General features: G+C 46.4%; 1 long non-coding RNA gene and 1 pseudogene across 1 annotated transcript; one reads left to right on the forward strand and one right to left on the reverse strand.

The window, feature by feature from the left end:
• Positions 1 to 3,486: 3,486 nt before the first annotated feature.
• Positions 3,487 to 6,206, reverse strand: LOC125519604 (annotated as a pseudogene).
• A 6,813-nt stretch (positions 6,207 to 13,019) lies between these two features.
• On the forward strand, positions 13,020 to 15,507 carry LOC125521887. The gene is made up of 3 exons (XR_007289482.1): positions 13,020 to 13,544; positions 13,912 to 13,979; positions 15,074 to 15,507. It is a non-coding gene; the product is annotated as an uncharacterized LOC125521887 (long non-coding RNA).
• Positions 15,508 to 23,004: the final 7,497 nt, after the last annotated feature.

A 23,004-nucleotide genomic window follows, 5' to 3' on the forward strand; every position in this document is an offset into this window, starting at 1 on the left:
ACTGAAGTGTCCTCCGAGGGGCATCCAACGGCGCCCAAAGAAATAGTCAAGGGGTACGCGGGACAACTCGGGTGCATTCTCCGGAGCACCGTCTCGATCAACACCGAGAACCTAAGGCATCATGACCGAGGGAATTTGCGCAACCTCCTCTTCACGAAGCCGCACGAACGATACAAGTTCCCCGGTGACTTCGCAAACACACGCCTCTCAGGGAATAAAGTGAACAGTGCCGCCCTCACGAAGATGAGCAAGGCCCTGGCTACTTGGAGAGGCGCGGTGAAGAGCATGATTGAAAAAGGTGATAGTTATGAGAAGATCAAGGAGAAAAATCCTTCGATCAGCGAAGATGACTACCGGGAGTTCAAGATCAAGTGCGAGAGCAACGCATCCGAGGAATCAAGTTAGTGAGGAAAAGATATGCGGGACTTGAATTTAGGGGTCCACAAACTCGGTCCCAACGGTTACAGAGTGGCGGAACCTATATGGGACAAGGAGGACGCGGATCGTGCCGAGCAAGGCCTACCGCCCCGCTTCGAGAAATATCGTGACAAGCAGACAAGGAACTATGTCAGGGCCCGGTACAACATTGGCCCGGTAACCAAGGAGCTTACCACGGATCCGATGACCAAGGCGCTTGAGCGTGTTCTGGTAAGGAATACACCCCCGTGTAATTAGCTCCATATATGGTCGCATTCTAGTTAATGAAGCCAAATTTCTAAATGGTTCACGTTCCTTCCGTAGGACACTGAAAGCAGTAGCACGGGGTCGTCTCAGAGCTCCCCTTTCGACACCCCTTTAAATAGGGCGTTGAACATAATGAAAAACAAGGATAAGCTCACTAAGCCGTCGTCAGCTGGTCGTGTGGCCGGCAAAGGATTGTCCACGAAATGGTCGGAATACTATACCGCTGGGCGAAAGGAGAGAAAGACCAGCTCGGAAAGCCAACAGCGCGAGGTTGGACAACTCAAGGCACAAGTGGCGCGGATTGCGGAGATGGTCGAAGAGCAAGTGCGAGACCAACTGGGAGCGACGATCACCGCCATTATACCTACCTTGGTTTCTGGGCTGCAGGCGTGGGTGGCGGGCGGCCAATAGGGGCCACCCCCGATTCCCAGCTTCACGGGCAGCAACTCGCGCAATACGCCGACGGCGCCATTGGTGTCTCCGGCGGAGGCGGCGTTGGTGTCTCCCACGGCGGCGCCATTGGTGTCTCCGGCGGAGGCAACATTGGTGTCTCCCGCGGCGGCGCCGGCATTGCAGCTTAATGCACCCGGGTGTGGGAAGAATACGCCGGCCGGCACCTCAGCAGCAAGCGGCCCCTCCGTCAATTGCACGCCCGCCGTTGGCGGTGCCTCGACATTAGCCGAGCTCGACGCCATCACGGTAACTAATTAAGCCTCTTGGCCGATGACTTCATCTCCTTGTCTTTAACTGGGCATCCCTGACGCCCTACATGTGTTTGCAGGGCGCCGCCGACGTTCCGTGCACTCTCCTGCACTTCGTGAATGACGAGTTGGTTGATGTCGCCAAGGGCAGAATCGTTCAACCGGGCAGCCGCGTATTCCACGGTAAACCGATGCCACACACTGTTTATAGGGTTCAACTGGTTCGGGTGCTGCCAGGCTTCGACGACATGTTACCTCTGTATCGACCCCATGGGGCCGACGAAGATGATGTGATGACCCTCAGTGCCTGCATAAGCTGGCCCATGCTTTGGCCGAAGAGCCAGATTCGTTTGGGGGCGGGGGACACCACCCCACAGACAACACCGCCAGTCGTGTCGGCGCCAAGCCGTGGCAAGACCCCCGCAACGCTACCGGACATGCCGGACATGCATATGGCACAGGATCCGTACATGCATATGGCACAGGATCCGGACGACGACGACGACGATGGTACATTTACCAACGTCGATAAGTACATCAACAAACATGGGTACGGTGACGAATTCTTGGGGCCTCCTTCTCAAGAACCCAACCCTGCAAAAGACGATCTAGCTGGTACTGCGGAGAAACCCAATTGCAATAGGCGTCGTCTGGCGTTCAGTTCTCAGGAGACGCCTCCAGCTGCCGGCTTCACCGAACCTCAGATAGCTGAGGTGCGAAATATTATCATCCCCAACACACTCACGAAGGCGGTCTCTGAGCAGAACTCGATCCCATTACAGCAGAAGAAGAAGGGACGGAAAAGAAAGACTAACAAGGGTGCGAGCCAGCCGGCACCGAGTACGATCCATGCTCAGGACGGTCCACCTTCACCTAAGGATATCTCGAGGAGGGTGCATGTGGCGGGTATGCCGATGCTACTGACTAATCTGCTCAATGCTGCAACCGGTGCTATGCGGAGTCTGCATGCTAGTGTTCTTTCTTTGGAGAAGCGGTGTCTCTCCGAGAATGATGTGGCATATCCGGTTTTCATGGCCAGGGTGCAAAAGGGCAAGGGCTTTGTGGATAACGCCATCGGGTGTACGATCATCGTGCGGTTTGATGACATCTTCGCTATGTTTAACCTTCATCCGCTGCACTACACCTTCGTTGTTCGTGATGTATCTAGACGAGCTAGTGTTGTTTGCTATTTCTGTCCGTGACTCTGTTGACCTTCAAGAAGTATGGTGTTCTAATCTGTAGGCCAAACCTCTGAAATTCGTGATGTATAACAGTTGTGCTTATTCAGACTTGCATCATATATACACAATTATAAAAAAAAACAGCTAGTAGCTTTCTTGAGATGGGGTTTGAGCATCACGGCACTAACGCAAGGACCCTGTGAACGTCTCTGTAATTTAGTTTATCTCACTACATCTATTGGTCAGGGATGCAGTTCCCATTGCTTTACTGTCTCAGTCAGACACGAGAGTGTATCCTGGCGTCTTTCGTGATTATGGCCGCGATCGTGTTCTGGTTATTGGACAATCTTTTGTTCCTCTTTGATTTTGTGCTGGCAGGCAGGACAGGACATTCAGCTACCTATGGTATTCTCAACATTCTGAATATGTGGCAGAGCTCTGAATTTTGCGTCGTAGATATAGTAGTAAATAAACAAGAGTGTGCTGCACTGCACGTAAAATAATTAGCTGTCATAGGGATGTTCTAACTTCAGGAAATCACAATAATCATGAACTAGCATATCGTGACCCGCAATGCGCACAGCATAGATTACTGTGCAAGCCAAACGACAATAATCCAAATTATTCAGAGACAGTACAGATTACATTGTCGTCTTGAAGCACCACCGTACAGGCCGGTAGGAGGAGATAAGTGCTTCATATTCTTATTGTTACATTGGATTCAGGCAAATACATAGTGCATACTTGATAAAATGAGATACATTCAGGGAGGATATATAGGTGTGGAAACTAGCACACACCAATCGGTCCATCCTGGTTCGGGATATCCGTTCCTCTCTTGCAGAACGAGAAGGGGGCGGTACCTCCGAATTTGGAACAGCGATAATACGAGGACATGTTTGCTGCTCGATCATATATAGTCACCCCAGATGCACCTTCAAATAAGTGTACACGTAAATAGCTGGAGTTACAAACCAACAATAGAGGTAGTGCGTAGTAAAAATTAATCAGAAGATGGGAGGATGGCAAGAGGTGTAGTGCTACCTGGCACCCTTTCTGTTGCAGCCCCTGCACTGTGCTGTCATCTCCAGTGATCAAGGGCATGTGGTTCATCTTCACGTACTTTAGGGAGGGAAGGCGTAACAACCCCTCGGGGAGCCTGCTCATCCGTTTGAAATTATCAAGTTCAAGGTAAGAGAGCTTTGGTATTGTTCTTCCTCCAAGCTCCACACGGTGGAAAACCTACGAAGTACTAGCTCTCGCAATCGAGGAAATCCTTTGGCACTACAGGACATGGTTTGTAGTTCATAACAGTCTAGCTTCAACACCAAAAGACAGGGAAGCTTCTCAAGGATGGGCATCAGGTTTTCTCTAATGATACTTGGACGGCGAGACTCACTAACATCTTGGAAACCTCCGATGGAAAGGTCAACTAGATGAGGCATATTTGTGAATATATAACCAATCCTCCTAACGTCCCAGGCCAGTAAGAAGGATAAGGTTGTTAGTTTAGTCATTTCGCTCATGAACTTAACATGGCGGTTAAAGCAATACCCTGTTCTTAAGGTCTGGAGATCGTTTTGTTGAACGCTCCTCCCAGGTGAAATTTCAGAAATGTAAACATGCTTTAGAGTAGGGATTTGCCAGAAGGATTTTGGCATACATTTTTTCTTGTGTATGTGTGTGCCTATCAGATCAATAGTCTGTAAATACAAGAGTTTTGTAATTGAAGAAGTGAGCTTCATCTCGGAACACCGTCTCAACCTAAGGTATCTTAGGTTAGTGCACCCATCGATTACCCTACCAATACCTGTTAGGTTTGAATTTTCAATGTGAAGAACTCTTAGAAGACTCATCTTGGGTATTGATGAAAGTTGAAAGCCAACGAGAGATCGAAGATCAAGTGTTGTTTGTAAAAACAGATCACTAGAGTTTTGAAGGGAGGAACGATGGAATTTCAGGGTATCAGATGATGATGCATTAGCTTGGCCTGCACATTTATAGAATGCATGCATATATCAGCCATAAGACACATATCACGAAAAACTGAGATATTGAAACAGAAACTAGAGTTATGTAAAAAGAGAAGAGGGGAAGTTTGACCTGTAGTTTCATTGTTGACATCAAGAAAACCATCTTTTCTTGATTCTTCTATGCACCACTCACGTAAGATATCATGAACCCTTATTTTTTCAATCCACCCATGTCCCTTGCTTCTGTGAACAACTTGGACAAGACTTCTTTGAGCCAAATCAGTTACATACATGTGTGCCGTTTCTTCCGGTTTATGATTTGGTATATCTGGAATAAGGCTTTCTGCTATCCATAATTGAATAAGGTGGAACACTGATATTTCAAGGTCCTCGGGAAAAGCAGCGAGATAGAGAAAACAAGATTTTAAATAATGACTTGACAGATCTTTGTAACTGCGAGCCAGTATGTCTCGCATCATCTGTGTATCCTTGGTTGAAGGCCAACCCGATAGTACATATGACCATGCTTGTGTATTTAGATTCTTTGACAGATGACCCCCCAATACTGCAAGTGCAAGAGGCAACCCATCACATTTCTTTGCAAGCTTTCTGCCAGGTTTTTCAAACTCATCCACATCATCTATAACAGACCTTTTATATGATGGTAGTGCTTTGCTACTAAAAAGTTCCCAACTCCTCTCTTCATCTAACTTTTTCAAAGGATGAACATGGGTTGGCATCTGAACATGATTTGCAACATCTTCTTTTCGTGTAGTTAACAATACTGCTTTAACTGTTGTATTCAACTGTTCCCATGTGTAAGTTTCCCACACATCATCGAGAACTACCAGGTACCTTTTTTGCAGGAGGAAGTCATGGATCATCTTTCCCACCTGGTACTCATCCATTTTGTCAATTTCTCTACAGCCATCTTTGTCCTCTATTATTTGTTTCATAATATCCTTTAGTAACTCAATGCCCTTGAATGTCTGAGATACGGTCACCCAAGCAACTGTGTTGAAGTGCTCTTTAACTTTGGATGAAGTGTATACTTTTCTTGCGAGTGTAGTTTTCCCTGCTCCACCCATGGCAAGGATAGACACAGCTCTAAGCATTTTCTCATTGCCAACTAATTTTTCCACTATTTCATTGTGCTCATCCTGGAATCCAACCATGACAACATCATCTTCAGAGTTTTGGTGCACCAGACCGAAATCCCGTGGAAGCTCATCGTCCACTACAACAGTGTCACCCAAATCAATTTTCAAATTATCTACACTTGCAAAAATCTCATCAAGCTTTCTTCTAACGCACTGAATTTGAACATCAATCTTACGAAGGGTGGCCAGGTCACTCGGCAGGCGAGCAAACCTTGAGATGGCACCCATGAATCCCCTCTTGAGCCTGTTTCTCTTTTCCATGTAATCTGCAGCTTCGATGACATTCTGAGCCTCATACGCCACATCTCTGATCTGGCTCACCAAGACAGCAACTCTTACATTTCCTGACCTCCATTTTCTGTCAGCGTCTTTGAGGTAGGCCTGCAACCTCACCAGCTCAGCTCTCAAGAGCCCCACTTCAAGGGTGACTGCACACAAGAATGTGGTCTCCTGGATCACAATGTTGCTCAAGTTTCCGAGCACCGCAGTAACAGCAGCCTCGGCCATTGATTGCTAGCTCCTTTAGAGACGGAAATATATGTGTGCTTGGTCAGAGACAGCAGCCTCTTGTGCAGTCACTCCACTTGGCTACCACTAGCTAACTACTCCCTCCGTTCCTAAATATAAGTCTTTGTAGAGATTTTACTATGGACCACATACAGATGTATCTAGATTTTTTTTTCCGAAAAGGGGGGACTCCCCGGTCTCTGCATCAGAATGATGCATACGGCCATCTTATTAAACAAATAAATAGGTTTCAACAAGGTCTTAAAGACTCTAAATGAAAATAAAAAAGAGCTCACACAGAGCCAAAAGGGCTAAAAGACAAACTAGCCAAATAAAGGACGCCACAACCGGCTGGCAAAAGAGAGATAGGTAAACTAATTGCATATCCTATTACATGACCGCCATCCAAACCGGTTGAAGATATCCCGTGGTACCATCTCCCAGCGGATAGATCCAGTAACCAAACGCTCCTTGGCCTCCGTCGGAGTGAGTAGCGACCACAAATGGATCAACGCCGTGGCTCGGAAAATAACCTGCAAAAAATGAATGTGTGTTGTCCTGTTAAAAACCAAATCATTTCTGCAATTCCAGAGTGCCCACAATAAGGCACAGACTCCTACGCGAATATGTCTCGCTATTTCGGGCTCTATCCCGTTAAGCCACGTTCTAAATAACGTGTTGACAGAACTCGGTGGAGTAATATTAAAAGCATTATGAACTGTCTGCCATAAAACTTTGGCTAGCAGGCAATCAAGAAAAAGGTGTTTGGTCGTTTCATCCCGATCACAGAAACTACACCTAGTAGGTCCTGTCCAATTACGCTTTGTCAAATTGTCCTTGGTTAAAATAACTTGTTTATGGACAAACCACATAAACACTTTAATTTTCAAACGGACTTTGACAGCCCAAACGTGTTTGGAACTAGGAATCGAGCTTGAATTGATAACATCAACATACATTGGTTTAACTGTAAATACTCCAGACCTAGTAAGCTTCCAGTGTAATTTATCGGGTTGTTAAGAAAGCTGAACCTTCATCAGTCTACTTACTAAATGGAGCCATTCTTCCCAACGATTGCCCACTAGCGTCCTTCTGAACTAGCTATTAAGGGGGATAGGGTGAAGTACCGTTGCAACAAACACCTCACGTCGTTGAACAATACGATACAAAGACGGGTACTGAATGGCTAAGGGTGTCTCTCCGAGCCAAGTATCCTCCCAGAATCACGTACTAGCACCATTACCAATAATAAACTTTGTCCTATTAAACAAGGATAGCTTGACTTTCATAAGCCCTTTCCAAAAAGGTGAGTTAGTCGGCCTTACTGTCACCTGAGACAAAGTTTTGGTTTGAAGATACTTGCTACGGAAGATTTGCGCCCAAGTGGCATCAGTCTCACTCGATAACTTCCACAGCCACTGATGTCTACTACACAACCTTCTTCTTGTAGACGTTGTTGGGCCTCCAAGTGCAGAGGTTTGTAAGACAGTAGCAAATTTCCCTTAAGTAGATGACCTAAGGTTTATCAATCCGTAGGAGGCGTAGGATCAAGATGGTCTCTCTCAAGCAACCCTGCAACCAAATAACAAAGAGTCTCTTGTGTCCCCAACACACCCAATACAATGATAAATTGTATAGGTGCACTAGTTCGGCGAAGAGATGGTGATACAAGTGGTATATGGATAGTAGATAATAGTATTTGTAATCTGAAAATATAAAAACAGTAAGGTAACTAATGATAAAAGTGAGCGGAAACGGTATTGCAATGATAGGAAATAAGGCCTAGGGTTCATACTTTCACTAGTGTAAGTCCTCTCAACAATACTAACATAATTGGATCATAAAACTATCCCTCAACATGCAACAAAGAGTCAGTCCAAAGTCACTAATAGCGGAGAACGAATGAAGAGATTATGGTAGGGTACGAAACCACCTCAAAGTTATTCTTTCCAATCAATCCGTTGGGCTATTCCTATAAGTGTCACAAACAGCCCTAGAGTTCGTACTAGAATAACACCTTAAGACACACATCAACCAAAACCCTAATGTCACTTAGATACTCCAATGTCACCTCAAGTATCCGTGGGTATGATTATACGATATGCGTCACATAATCTCAGATTCATCTATTCAACCAACACAAAGGACCTCAAAGAGTGCCCCAAAGTTCTACTGGAGAATCACGACAAAAACGTGTGCCAACCCCTATGCATAGGTTCATGGTTGGAACCCGCAAGTTGATCACCAAAACATACATCAACTGAATCACGTGATATCCCATTGTCATCACAAATATCCACAGCAAGACATACATCAAGTGTTCTCAAATCTTTAAAGACTCAATCCGATAAGAAAACTTCAAAAGGGAAACTCAATTCATTACGAGAGTAGAGGGGGGGGGGGAAGAAACATCATAGGATCCAAATATATATAATAGCAAAGCTCGCGATACATCAAGATCGTATCACCTCAAGAACACGAGAGAGAGAGAGATCAAACACATAGCTACTGGTACATACCCTCAGCCTCGAGGGAGAACTACTCCCTCCTCGTCATGGAGAGCACCGGGATGATGAAGATGGCCACGGGAGAAGGATTGCCCCCTCTGGCAGGGTGCCAGGACGGGTCTAGATTGGTTTTCGGTGGCTACGGAGGCTTCTGGCGGCGGAACTCCCGATCTATTTTGCTCCCTGATGTTTTTAGGGTATATGGAGATATATAGGCGGAAGAAGCACGTCGGTGGAGCTCCGAGGGGCCCACGAGGCAGGGGGCGCGCCCAGGGGGGGCGCCCTCCACCCTCGTGACCTCCCCGGAAACTTCTTGGAGTAGGGTCCAAGTCTCCTGGATCACGTTCGGTGAGAAGATCACGTTCCCGAAGGTTTCATTCCGTTTGGACTCCGTTTGATATTCTGTTTCCTCGAAATAATGAAATAGGCAAAAAACAGCAATTCTGTGCTGGGCCTCCGGTTAATAGGTTAGTCCCAAAAATAATATAAAAGTGGAAAATAAAGCCCAATATAGTTTAAAACAGTAGATAAAGTAGCATGGAGCAATCAAAAATTATAGATACGTTGGAGACGTATCAGCCACTTGCTGAGAAGACATCTGTTCTTTACTTCAAGATTCTCAATACCAAGACCCCCTTGGTCTTTCGGTCTATAGATGATATCCCATTTGGCTAGACGGTATTTTCTTTTTAGTTCATCACCCTGCCAAAAGAATCATGATCGATAAAAGTCCAGTCTTTTCCTAACTCCAACTAGGACTTCGAAGAACGACAAAAGAAACATAGGCATACTCGTGAGAACCGAGTTTATCAGAATTAATCGGCCTCTGTATGACATGAGCTTGCCCTTCCAGCAACTCAGTTTCTTTTCAAATCGGTCCTTGATGCACTTCCATTCTCTGTTTGTTAGCTTACGATTGTGGATTGGTATTCCTAAGTATGTGAAAGGTAAAGCCCCCAAATCGCATCCAAACAATTGTCTATATGCCTCTTGTTCGTCATTGGCTCTACCAAAGCAGAACAACTCGCTTTTGTGAAAGTTAATCTTTAACCAGCTCAATTGTTTAAATAAGCATAACACCAGCTTCATATTTCTCGCTTTGGCCAAGTCATGCTCCATAAAGATGATTGTATCATGGGCGTACTGAAGGATGGACACACCTCCGTCGTACTAGGCCATTCACTTGACCAGCCTCCTTAGCCCTTCCTGTCATAATTGCCAACATATCAACTACAATGTTGAACAGGGTAGGTGACATCGGATCCCCTTGTCTCAGGCCCTTATCTGTCTGAAAATAATGACATATTTTGTCATTCACTTTAATTCCAACACTCCCTTTTTGCATATATGATTCAACCTGGCGGCGCCAGGCTTCATCAAAACCTTTCATACGCAATGCCTGTTGAAGGAATGGCCATTTGACTTTATCGTATGCTTTCTCGAAATCCACCTTAAAAACAACTCCATCTAATTTTTTCGAGTGAATTTCATGGAGCGTTTCATGAAGGACCATCACCCCTTCTAGGATGTTTCTGTCCGGCATGAAAGCAGTTTGGGAATGTTGTATCACAGAATGCGCAATCTGTGTGAGCCGATTAGTCCCAACCTTGGTGAAAATTTTGAAACTAACATTGAGAAGACAGATCGGCCTGAACTGCTCGATTCTCACACCACCCATTTTCTTAGGAAGCAGTGTTATTGTTCCAAAATTTAAGTGAAATAACTGAAGCTGTCCAGAGAATAGATCATGGAACATTGGTAACAAATCCCTAGATGCATTTTAGAGTATAGATTCACTCATTTTGTTCCGTATGTGGTCCATAGTGGAATCTCTCCAAAGACTTATATTTAGGAACGGAGAGAGTAGCTAGCATGGCGGGCAGAGATGCACCTGAGGGGAGCGAGAGCACGCACGAGAGGTGAGCATGCATGTATGAGTTTGCGCTGAGATAGTGAGGAGCACAAGGGAGAGACTGGGCGACTCACCGGCACCAGCTGGCAGCAGGAGGGTCTTCTCCTTCAGCTCGATTGCCGCCACCTTGCTCAGATCTCCTTCAGCAGGAGAAATTTTCTTCTCTTGTGTGACTCGAATTAAGCCACCTTTAGTGTAAGGACGATGCCATCGACCAGCTGAGGGGAGAGAGCGCAAGAAGTGATGAGCATTTGCGCCGGGGGGGAGAGGAGCAAGAAGGGATGATAGAGGGTTACTCACCGTCACCGTCGCCCACTAGTAGAAAAGGGGGCTTTGGTTCAGGCCGGGTAAGCCCATTAGTCCCGGTTCAATCCAGAACCGGGACCAATGGGTGCATTGGACCCGGTTCGTGAGCCCAGGGGCCGCCCGGGCCACGTGGGCCATTGGTCCTGGTTCGTCTGGACCTTTTGGTCCCGGTTGGTGGGACGAACCGGGACCAATGGGCCTCGCTCCTGGCCCACCACCATTAGTCCCGGTTGGTGACATGAACCGGGACCAAAGGCCCCCCTTTAGTCTCGGTTCATGCCACCAACCGGGGCCAATGGTGGTGCCTATATATACCCCCTCGCGCAAGAGCAGAGCACACTGCTCTGTTTTTTCTTGCCGAGGGGGAGAGGGCTTGGTGGTGCTCTAGCTCACCTCCTATGCACGCAAGGTGTTCGATGGAATGCCCGAGCCACACTACTTAAGCTTTCTCCTCTCCAAGCTCGACCTCCAAGCTCCATTTTCCTCAATATTTGTCTAGGTTTAGCGGTCCGTCACGCCCCACCCCCGTCTTCACCGCCGTCGATCACCCGCGCCGATCTCATCACCGGCACCATCGTGGTGAGCCTCTTGTTTTTATCTTCTTTCTGAAAGGAAAAACATTCTTACTTGTATGTTTAGATAGATACTTGTATCATTTTCTTACTTTTATTATTGCATCACGGAGGCTCAAAATTGCCACCTTATGACGCAATGGATTAATATGAAAGTCAAGACGGCTGTTGGCTTTGTTTTTCCTAATGAACCCGGCGCAACTTTTCACTGCCGGCCGATTCCAGAAGGATATGCTAAGGTGATGGTGGATGAAATAACGGAGGGATTTGAGGACCTCCCGCTTGACCACCCTACCGGAGAACACTACACCATGACAAAAATTTAAGGGCAATTAACTGCCCGGAATGATCAAGAATTGGGGTCAATTAACTGCCTCCAAAGCTCTATATGCCGGGCAAGATTATGTAGGTCAACATAACTTCCGGGAATTGTGGAGTCACACGGGCAGACAATCTGCCGGCATCTTCAGGGTCGGCCCAATTGCCCTAAATTCCATTTCAGGGCGAAATCACAGCCGGTAACCAAGTTAGCGCGGCGCGCACATGAAAGTATTGAGGCCCAAAAAGGTGTGCGAGGCTCAGTCGCGGGAGAATGAAAAATTAGAAGGCCCTCGAAGCCCATCACGTCCACACGGCCTTATCCACGCTGCATCCACACTGCATCTGGCTGCCATCGTTCTCCCGCATCAGCTGCCGCACTGCATCTCGCCGTCGACTCCGCCAACCCTAGCGCCGTCAGATGACTCACCCCCTCCTTGCCGTCCCGCCCCGCCCAGCGCCACCGCCACCGCCTTCATCCCCTCCATCACCCAGCCGGCCTCCTGAAACCCCCGCCTCGACCCAGCCCCGCCGTCTCTGAATCACATACTCACGCTGCCACCATCGGCAACTCACCACACCCGCACCTTTGACGCACGCCGCCGCCCATCCACATCCACGTCGCACCCGCATCCCCGCCCAGAGCCGCCACCGCATCCGGTCAAAATCGAGCAGCAGGGCAGCCGGCAGCAAGATCCACCATGCCCAAGTCATGGAGCTCATCCACAAGGTCGCTCCCCTCTTCTCCTCCCCATGCCTCTCCCTCTCTCTTTCTGATTTGATGCAATTACAGTTCGCAGACATGGTTCCTGTCTTCGTCAAGTTCGTCCTACTACCGCAGAAGAATTCAGCAGAACCATCATAGTTTCACACCTTCAAGTTCGACCACATCCACGGTGCCCAGAGGGACCTGACGGAGGAGCGGGAGAAGGACCATCGGGAGGTCTTCATGGCACGTTTCATGGCTCAGATCCTTGCCCACAACCGGCACTGCTCCACCCTAGTATATGGGATAAGGTCTGCCCCCCTCTCTTGATTTGCTCTCCTTTCCTTCCTTCATTTCTTCTCTGACGGATGGGTTAGTCACAGGAGGACCCCTGACATGTTCAATAAGTTCATGGAGGAGAAGGAGCCCTCCCCACGTCATGGCGCGCTGCATCAACACCACGACCAAGCCAGCCCTCAAGCAAAGGTACAATTTCATGCCCACCAAATCTCAACATGTACTGTAATTTTTGTTTCTTCATCATCCAGCCGGGGGACATGCAATTGTACTACCCACCAAATCTCAACCTGTACTGTAGTGTGTGTGTGTGTGTGTGTGTGTGTGTGTGTGTGTGTGTGTGGTTAGACTAAAACTAAAGCATCCTTCCCTTTTGGATCTTCAATTCTGCTATGAATGAATATGCAGCAGCAACCCATCTAAGAAAAATGACACATATCCATGCAAATCACTAGCACCAAGTCGAGTGCACATTCCAGTACAATCTTATCAGTTAATGTTCTTGACAAAACTTCTATAGTCCTGAAAACGGCGGAATACAGTATTTTGTTGAGAAAAAAGTGCTATCTTGTTTTTCTGTAGAGGGATTTCACTCTTTGCTATGTGACAGATTGACAGTTGTGCTTACTATCTCCAATGTTGACATGGAAACTGCAGAATCATATTTGCGCACTGTGGAAAAAGCTGGGATTGTGATTGATATGCAGGTTAGATAATAAGGTATAAGGCTCTTATACGCTGCTGTATAAGGTTGCGATGAATGTCCTTTTGGGGGCTCTCATAGAAGAAAGTTATAATTTTCTCATACCCTGTTATATAAGGCTCTATACACTGCAGGATCTTTTGATTTTAGTTTGAATACCTTGTAATTTGTTTCTATCGTTGCATGTTATCGTTTGACTCAATTTCGAATACCTCAAAGATTGCTTTTTCTAGTACTTATGCTTTCAAGGCCTTATTTAGTTTTGTAAAAAATAATGATTTGTGTTGGCTTGCGATATTTAGGCGAGGATTGAAATTTAGTAGTACAAACAAACCGTGATGCAGTGACACGACATAGTAGGTAGTTCTAATACTATGGATGCAGATCGAGGTTGTTTGTAAAGTTATGCAGAAGCAACCATGACAGCCGGTAGCAGTCCTCACATCTAGAAGGTATTACATCTTCTTAGAATTCTTGAATATTACACTAATGAAAAGATATTTATGTTTCCATTATTAAATAGGCAAGGCGTATAATGAACTAGCCCTTGCAAAAATTAGACCTTACCATGGATCCCTTTATACCCATTTGGAATTACAAATTTAGTTCTGATCCCAAGGGCTATTCTATTGAAAAGCAATCATAGCTCGCCATCTTGTCTGAAAAGCAATCATAGCAAGCATCGACACTCTGGGAGCTAACATGAAATTTTCTCCTCTCACATGCTGAAGACTAATTATTTTTCTGAGTCAAGCATGTGTTTGAAAGTAGGAGCCTACAAGTTTCTTATTTTCTCCTGAGCAACTAGTACTTTTTTTGGTTTTCCTGGAAGATTAAAATTGTGCCTACTTTCAAACACATGCTTAAGTACTTTTATTCTGAATCAACCAGCAGCTCTGTTTCTTAAACAATTCTATAGCTACTACTGAAACTTTGCACACAATTTGGACAAACATCATGGATTAATAAGAGGGACCACACAACTATATGTTCAGCAAACCAACATTCTTTTATTTTGAGCAACCTATATTCATTTCAGCAAATGATTTATGTGCCTGCAAACTCTTCTTTTTGTTGAATCAACATTTTTATGAAACCCATGTAGCAGATTTAATCAGAGGGCTGTTCAGTTGGTATACATTCTCATAATTATTCTCATAATTATTGATTCTCACTGTCTAGCACTAGTACACACTACACACAGAACAAACATGTACAAAAAAAGACATCCTGCATTGCTACTGGATTGCCAGTAATTAATCCTTACCTACAGTTTTTGAATGTTTTATTAACTTGACAGCAATCAAAAGAAATTAATATACCAAAAGAAGGTGACTATTGGTAAATATTTATAGTGATAGGTTAAATTGGTCTTTCTGATGATCCATACATAGTGCATAATCTGTTCTTATGAGTACATACAGGGTGACACACATGTGTATTTTTCATTTGGATGATTTGATTTTCTTTTTCAGCCATGCAACTTCTATGTTTGGAACATGGGTTCTTCCAAGCTGATCTATTTGGCCATTTCCTTTTTTTACAGGTCACCAGTATAATGCCCCTTTGCATCCACAAGTTTCTAGAGGTGTGTTTGGTGAGCTAAAAAGGATCTTCTGCTGGGATATGTTTCTACCTAAAACCAGATCTTATATTTTGCATTTTGTCTTTTATGTAATACTTTGACTTACGAACCTACAAATCTATGCATGTGTACATGTAGACCTGATGGATGTTCTGTTACTGGACTTGTATGCCTATGTGTGCACGTAGGCACACATGATGGAATTTTGTGCTTTTGGCTGTCCTGGACTTATGAACCTATGTATGGATGATAGATTGCTTATATATATACACGCACACATTATCTATTAAGTGATGCAATCTTAATTACTGGATGCATGTGTGTTGTTATATATAGATGACACAAAATAGACTGAAGATAAATGCTAGTTGTTGAAATACATGTATACAATATACAGGAGATCTGTTTGTTCGCAGTGGACACAAATACAGGCAGTTTACCTGCCGGGGAACTCTTCTGTCCGCCCTGAATTGTAAGCCTGCCGGGAAAAAGCTGTATGCCGGGAATAGTTCTAACTGCCGGCGAAGGTGTGAATATGAAGGGCAGAGAATCTGCCGGGGTTTATACTGACTGCCGGGAATTGTTTTCCCCGACGGGACTTTCAAGGGCAGTTCCTAATTGCCTGCAAAAAGCATTCCCGGCAGTTAGTCTGCCTCCAATGGCTACTTTTCCCGGCAGATGTGGTGACTCCTAAATTTTGGTCATGGTGTAGTGGAAGGGGAGACTCGGCTGGGTTCTTCTCTGAAGACTCCATGCCTATGGCGGAAGGAGCTCATCAACCTTCCGAACTGTACGCCTCCGCCTCCTCCTCCTCCTCCGGCGAGTCAGGACACTCCGCCTCCTCCACCGCCTCCTCCTCCGGCGAGTGACGATCAGGGCCCTCGGCCGGCTCCTTCTCCGGTGCGTGGCGGCACTCCGCCTCCTTCTCCGCCTGCGCCGGCGCGCCCGAGCAGCCAGCCTCCTCCTTCTCCGCCTCGTCAGCAAGGGCGGAAGAGACCCGCCGCCGCTCCGGCAGCTGCTCCGGCGCGTCGTAGTCCTTCTCCTCCGCCTCGTAAGCAAGTAAAGAAGACAGCCGCTCCGTCTGTTCGGCCGGCGTCTAGCAGTACAGCCAGAGGCGGGAGGACATACAGATTCGGTCCTTCTCTGAAGACTCCAGAGAAGTTACCATACGAGAGGACCCCGGAGGAGAATGCGAAGATCGCGCGAACCGAAGTGGATGACTGGTTTCAAGGGTTGAAAGCAAAGAGACATCCACCTCCGGAGGAGAAGGTAGATCCGGTGAAAGTGAAGCGAACTCTGGCTGCCCTTGCAAAACCACCCAAGTCTCCGCCGAAAGGCAACTATGAGCGCATTATTGGAAAGACATGGGCCGAAGCGGAGCGGTCGGGAAGTACAGTCAGTGATCAAAGGATGAAAGAACGACGAGCAGCTGGGAAACAAATTGCCCAGCTCGGCAAACAAGGGAATCAATCGTGCCCCCCGCTCAAGGTGCCTAGCGACATCGTCGATCCGAGGATGGTGCCTGGTTATAGCAATCTTGAAGATTACCTGCCCGACGATGTACATTATGATCCCATGGACGTGCAGATACACAGATACGAGTACGGGAAGCCTCTCGTTAAAGATGAAAAATCTCTAACAACGATGATGCGAAGATTGCATGATTGGTACTTGAAAATCTGCAGAGAGTCTGGGGGAGGAGTACTTTGTATGTGAGAGTTAAACCGGAGCATGACCTCGTTGGAATTGATCTGTTGCCTATTCCATTTGAGTAGTTCTATCAGTTTTTCAATCAATTGGCCCTCGATAAAGCAACGGTCACCTGCTACTGTCTGTAAGTACTACTACTTCTGTCATTAAGTCTCTCTATATAACTCAGCTCTTTCATTGCATGTATTTATAATTATCCTCACTATATTAATTATGCAGATTGAAGATCACCGAATTGAAGAAAAGACAAGTCGGTGATATTGGGTTCATTAACACATATCTCATAGATGCAACTCAGGTTAAATTTTGTGCTGCAGAAACCGAGGCCAGCTTGCTACGATCATTCAAAATAAATGAACACAAAGATATAATACTCTTTCCTTACAACTTCAAGTGAGTGTTACTGTCTTGTGCATATTCGGTTTCCCTTATATATTAGTCCAGGTTATAGTAGTGTAATTGATGAGTTATGCATGCGTGCGCAGGTACCACTATATTCTCCTAGAGATTAGGCTTGAGCAGGGAGTAGTAACTGTCTTGGACTCTAGACGAAAAGATCCCTAGGAGTATGCGGACATGACTGAAATCCTCGAGAAGTAAGTTAAATCGATCATTATCCACCATATCAGCAACTTTGTTCATTTCCTGATATCAAGTAATTGTTTTCTTTTGTTTGGCAGGGTTTGGAGAAAATTCACCAAAAAATCTCCGGGACTGCCGAAGATGCTGCAATTTAGATACCCGAAAGTAAGTACTATAGTAGCATATTCCGCGCGTCTCCTAGCTATTGATTCAAATGCTAGTTTCATCAATACCATTTGGCATTCTTGCTTATCAGTTTGATTAACCTCTATTTCTTGTAAAGTGGTTGTGGCAGGAACAAGGGAATGATTTCTGTGCATACTACGTCTGCGAGTCCATCCGCCACACGACCTGTGAGCGGGGCTACTCTGACGAACAATATGAAGTGCGTAAATAACAATATTCACAATTTTATTTTATTACCATCATTTGTGTTGAGTTTCATTCATTCATATATATATGTATTGATCCCCTTCTTCAAATTAGATGTTTCGGATGCGGAATGAACTCCTAGCACCAGATCGCATGCGAGCAATTCAAGAGGAATTGGCGGCATTCTTTCTTGACCACGTGATCGCTGAAGACGGAGAATACTATGTGGACCATGCGTTTGTAATTTAGGAGATTATATTTGTAAGAGATAATTATTGTATATATGTAGCCGGTAGTGTCGGATAGATATACGAGAACTTGTTGTTCGACCAATCTCTCGGAGAAGGAGAGGTGATCGATATCACTTCTCTCTGTATGCATATATGTTCATGACGATCTTCTGTTTCCTTCGTTTCCTTACTAGCTAGCTAGCGTGTCTAGTCCTCTCTATACATATGTATAGTACGTAGCGTCGACCAAGCACGGACATAAGAGAGGACACTTCTCTTAATTAATTAGCTATCTAACACAATATATGAAATACCTAAATTAATTCCCCAAAACCCCCAAACCCCCCCCCCCCCCCAAAAAAACAAAAACCCCACCACGCAGACCACGTGGAGGCCCATCTGTCCCGGTTCTGGTTAGAACCGGGATTAAAGGGTCAGGGCATTAGTAATGACCCTTTAATCCCAGTTCAGGAACCGAGACAAAAGGCCCTTACGAATCGGGACAATAGGCCCGTTTTCTACTAGTGACCGGCCGGAGCCTGGAGGGTCTTCGATCTGCTTCAGCTGGATCCCCGCGTCTCGGGTCGTCGTCGAGCGGTGGCCGGAGCTTGTAGAGTAGCTAGCTAACTGGGTGGGCGAGTGTGTATGCTAGGTATCGTCTGATTGAGGAGCTTGGCACGCCTCTACCTGCTACAGCTGCATCGAATACTGGTTGATTCCCTCTTGCTTGTCTCTAGCGTACGTACTTGGGTGATGATATACTATCCTAGTACCAGCAGGCAGCCATACAGCACGTCTTACAGAGAATACTATGATAATTCGTTCTCGAGATCTATAATGGAGGTTTTTGTAAGTGCAAATGGGTGCATCTTTCTATGAGCCGAACTGCATGCGATGCGAAGATGCCGACAATGGGTCGCTGATCACCAATCGACGTCGTGTTGGCGCGTGAGCTCAACAACGTTGGGCTCCTTAATTTATTTTGCAATTGCATTGACGCACCCGAGGGTGGACAGGACAAAGGATCATCAAGCGTCCACACCGTCTTCTTGGGGTTTGGACTATTAAACATAAGCACAAATGTCTGTGTGTAGCAACAGAAGATAAACATAGGACAACACTACAACATAACGAGCATACGTCTCGATGGGCATAGACATAGACATTGGCGTCTCATTCATGATGCCATCATCACATAAGCAGTGGGTTGTATATCTCCACTTCTTGACGAGATCAGACAACACTAGTGTGGTTGCATAGTGCGACGAACGCCGGCACCATTTCTTTTCCAAAAAATATATCGAACACCCTTACACTGAAGTACCCTCTCCATCGGTCCACGTCCTCAATTTCCAAATGGAATCCCACATTGGCACCACTTATCCTCCATCTCACCATTGCCAATGTAGGCTATGGATCTGTAAATAACAACTCTGCTAAATTATTTAGAGGCCTATATTTATAACCCATCGCACATAAAAATGATATAAGAAGATATAAAGAAACATCCCATGGAAAATATGTCTAGATTATTATGATGTTTAGAATTATTTTTATAGAGTTTAAAATGAGTAAATTTGAATTAGCAAGTTGGAAGGAAACTTTACACTTTATTTCAAGTCCAACGGTCCAATTTAGACGGTTCCATCAAATATATATATAGTGTCCAAACAAATTATACACCATAATTTCTAGTATAGATTAGACGGATCCATCAAATATATTGTAAATCTAAGGTCTTTATTGTTCTCTTTTTAAGACATCCATAAATATTCAGTCATAGAGAAGGCATTTTTAGTTCCATAGCCCAAAATCAATTGTCAATCACGAACCCTAAGAAACGGGGGCAAGGAGTCAATATTGAACTTCAAATCGAAAAATGATACATTATGGTACATACATGTAGTTGTGGGGAACCTCTGTACCTCTTGGTAGCGCACTGTAGCATAACATGAAGCCACCTAGCAGCCAACAAACCAGATTGACCTGTCAAAAGTAGATGTTTTTTTCTTTTTTGAAAAGGAGGTTTAAACTCCCGACCTTTAAATCCCTAGCATGACCTGTAAATCAAACCGGGAGCTTCTTCCACAGATTGTAGATGTCAGTATGTCACATCACCGCAAGAACACACTCCACAATGTTAGTAGCGGAATCCCGTGCTTCCATATTTTGTGGAGGCGGCGAGGCAGTCATCCATGGCTAGCCATTGATGGCGTCCACTGCGTGACTGCGTTCACGACAAGTCGTCTCGACGACCACGACACCAACACCCGTTTCTCCTTCCCTGACTTCTCTTGGGCATCATCATCAGCGGACGGCCAAAAGGACCAACATATTCATGATCTAGCTGCACAACTTGAAGCCATGGCCGAAAGTGCTTGCAGGGAACCGGCAGAGCGCGCATATTCGCAACCACGCCAGAGAGGAAGTTGTACGATATGACACTATGAAGACCAACGCCACACGGTGTCGTCCACATGGAGCAGCCTGTGTGTAGCACCGCTCACCGGAGTGGGACCCGTTATTTGAATCCTGCCGACCGTGACAACACAGGTTGATGCCATGAGTGACCCGCTCGGTCTTGGTCCGCTCGGTCCTTGCCTGATGAGAAAACTGGTCGGTCCGGTCATGAAAATTAGGCCTGACAAACTCTCGTTCTGATTCGGTTTTTGACCGAGTATGACAGACAAAATGCAGTCACCGCGGTTGTCGGCAACCCCCTGAGTGATACACCACATCTCCGAGCACCGCCTCATTGCCATCTTCCTGCCTGCGTGATGATTGGTCCAGAACGCTGCCTACACGACCCACGCATCCTCTCTTCCCTGACCACGGCCGTCGTCTGCCGCCATCAAATGTGTCGCAGTCGTCATGTCACTACAAGAAATGTGTTAATACATGACGGATGCAAACTGTCACAGGTGTGCGCAAAACCGTCAAGGTAGCTCAGCCATGACGGATCCAAAATTCATCATGTATATCGGGTCATAATTTGACCACCATGAAGTCCATGACGGAGCGCCAGAACCGTCATGGATCCATGACGGTTCTTGACCGTCACAGCTTACTATCAAATAACGGCGTTAACCATGCATTCCACATCATCATCTGACGTGGCGACCAACGTGGAAGCCCATCTAGTAGTTTGCCCAATTAGAATTTTGGCCCACTTAATTTCCACTCTATCCAAGACCATCGGCCCATGTGTTTCATCAACCCATAAGAATATCGGCCCATTAAATTTCAGGACGGTCCAAGGCCCACTAATTTTGGTCGAGACATTAGCTCGTCACTTTGTTTCTCTTGGTCCATGTAAACTTTGATGTAATAAGAATTTTTCTAATTATATATGCTCATTGCCTTGTAAATAAATATGGAAATTGCATAAACAAACCAAATAAATAACATTTTTTTCAATCAAAAGGAAGAAATACACAACAAAAAACTTGAAATTACGGATGTGTTTCCAGATCTGGCCTACTACTCTCCCTAAAGCTATACAATCTGCAGTCACCATATCAAGCGTCGGCCAGCGCTCGCGGGACGTCAAGAGGAGTTCATCTCCATGGCTTTTCTGGCCACAGATCTGGCCGTGTCCGCTGGTGTCATCGAAGGGAAACACCATGTCCACCACCGTCTCGCGTCGACCCATGTTCCTGTCCAGCAACAGGGAGGGGAGAATCTGAATCGACAAATGACTCAACCTGCAAAACTCGACGGACAAGCTAACGGCGAGGCCGGCAAAGGCCATGAACGTAGGCCCGCACTGACGAATGGGCTGCAGCGGCCCAGCATGGAGCAGCCCCCGGCGGTGGCACGGCGCAGCCACCCGGCCATCGCAGCACAACATAACCGCCGCCAAGCCAGGGGACGGGGACGTGCGGCCAAAGCCACCACCGCCAAGCACTCACAGGGGCCCAGCATGGCAACCCCAGAAGGTGTGGAAGCAGCCTGAATGTCACGGTGGCGATGATTTCCTCTGTGTGGCCTCCAAGCGCCTCGACCTGCACTCAAATCGGGAGAACGGGAGGCTGAGATGAGAGTTAGCATCGAAGAAGGAAGAAGGAAATAAAGTCCGAGCGGCGTCCGAGCGCATCAACCTCAACATCCATCGCCTGCTCATAGAGATGGAAGGAGGCAGATCTGGACGGAGGAAGAGGAACGACAGGTGAAGTCATTGCTCGGTGGAAGAGAAGACGGCGGCGTGTGGGGTCTAGGATAAAGGAGTAGAGACAGAGAGACCGTGTGCTCGCCGTCGGATCTGCGAGAACGGGCGGCTAGGATGCACGATCCGCATGATGCTCGGATCAACCAATCAGGATAGAGCATTTGTATCACGCCGGATCCACGCCTCCTCGGCTGGGAAACCCAAGTGGGCCGGCCAGGAATTCTGAACATTTTTAGTTTTGTGTTTTCTTTTTCCCTTTTTCCTTATTTTCTACACTCCCTTTTTCTTACTGAATCAATAACTCCTCAAAGTCAGATTTTGAGAATCTCGCCCTGAACGCCTTATCACCACTGGTCCAGGCGCATGCAACTTGGCGCAAGAATATCAGAGATGTCACACATTTTTCGTTCGGAAAAGAAACGATACATCAAGAACACACACGTATCCCCTTTGCCCACCACACACTCCCCCTCCCCCCTCGCTTCGTATTTTTCTCTCCGGTGTCCACGACGACGTGTACCGTCTCGGAGCATGGGACGGAGGCCAAAGCCCAGAGGACAAGAAGGCGGAGGACACCTCCCCCCCCCCTAGTTGTGCTCCGAAGGATCTTGGGTAGTGAGCTCAAGCACGAGCGTGGGGGACCTGGCAGTTTCACGGCGGTGGTGGCTGAGAGGAGATGCGGTGAAGGGACTGCACAACACCGGAGCTTTGCGAGGTCCTACGTTGCCACTGGTGGTGGTGGTGGCAGGGTATGTGGTTTGTTTGGAGCTCATGTCAAGTTAAAAATAAAAATGGGCCCCCCCCCCCCATGGCAAATTTGTTTGCAGTGA

Source organism: Triticum urartu, chromosome 7, assembly GCF_003073215.2.
Source record: "Triticum urartu cultivar G1812 chromosome 7, Tu2.1, whole genome shotgun sequence".
Classification (NCBI taxonomy): Eukaryota; Viridiplantae; Streptophyta; class Magnoliopsida; order Poales; family Poaceae; genus Triticum; species Triticum urartu.